The 825-nt window shown below is 42.4% G+C and overlaps 1 long non-coding RNA gene across 1 annotated transcript in view; it reads right to left on the bottom strand.

The window, feature by feature from the left end:
* Nucleotides 1–819, bottom strand: part of LOC107570180 (uncharacterized) — a 17423-nt gene extending 16604 nt beyond the window's left edge. The window contains exon 1 of the long non-coding RNA XR_001607002.1: nt 418–819. This is a non-coding gene — a long non-coding RNA (uncharacterized lncRNA). The remainder of the gene's footprint in view (nt 1–417) is intronic.
* Nucleotides 820–825: the final 6 nt, after the last annotated feature.

Below are 825 nucleotides of genomic sequence, written 5' to 3' on the forward strand. Positions count from 1 at the left end.
TGTCTTCTCCAAATAAAGCTTTGCATATGGATCCGCATGTCTCACTTCTCGTCAGCCCCGTGACAGAAGTGCGGGTAATTTAATCAGGAAAGACAGAGGGGTTAGTCATAAATAAAGACCTTTGACCTCACTGGTGTGAAGGCACACAAACACACAGTAAAAACAAATGATCAGAAAGAGCCTTTGAACTCTTCAGTGCAGGAAAGACAGGGGGGTTGTTGACCTCACAGATGTGAAGATAATAAAAGCCCAGGGGGGTTAGAAGGACCATTGTTTTTTCTTTCTGAATACAGCTAGGTGTGGTTTAAGGAAAACCTGCAAGAAGTGGGGGTGATAACAGTATAATAAGGCTGTCTGTTTCCAGTGTGATTTCAGGTTTTGTTGTATTTCAGGGTAGCTGCTGAAACATGAACATACCTCTTTAAGGAAAATAAACTTCTTTCCTTAAATATAATTTGATTCCTTGTCTCTTACTCTGTGATGCTATTTTGTTAGTAATTGTTTTTGCCACAACAATTTGGTGTCAGAAGTGGGATCTCACGGCGGTTTCTTCTGGTCCTGAGCGGATTTGACGAAGTGATCATCTCAGAGCACCAAGCTCTGGTCTTACCTCGAAAATTGAGAGAGAAGAGCCAAAACTGCTTTCAGGGCCAGAGTGACTCGGCTGAGATCAGAAAGAACCCGGTGGCAGTAAAAGCATCTCGGGTAAGAGACTGTAAATTGTTTATTTTGTGTGGTGTAATTCGATATGACTGTGAGTGAACCATAGTGGCTGAGACTATCTCTTTGGTGCGAGCAGAGAAGGTTTTCGAGGGGTAAATTGTA

The sequence above is a fragment of the Sinocyclocheilus grahami genome, unplaced genomic scaffold, assembly GCF_001515645.1.
Source record: "Sinocyclocheilus grahami isolate Dianchi unplaced genomic scaffold, SAMN03320097.WGS_v1.1 scaffold1424.1, whole genome shotgun sequence".
Classification (NCBI taxonomy): Eukaryota; Metazoa; Chordata; class Actinopteri; order Cypriniformes; family Cyprinidae; genus Sinocyclocheilus; species Sinocyclocheilus grahami.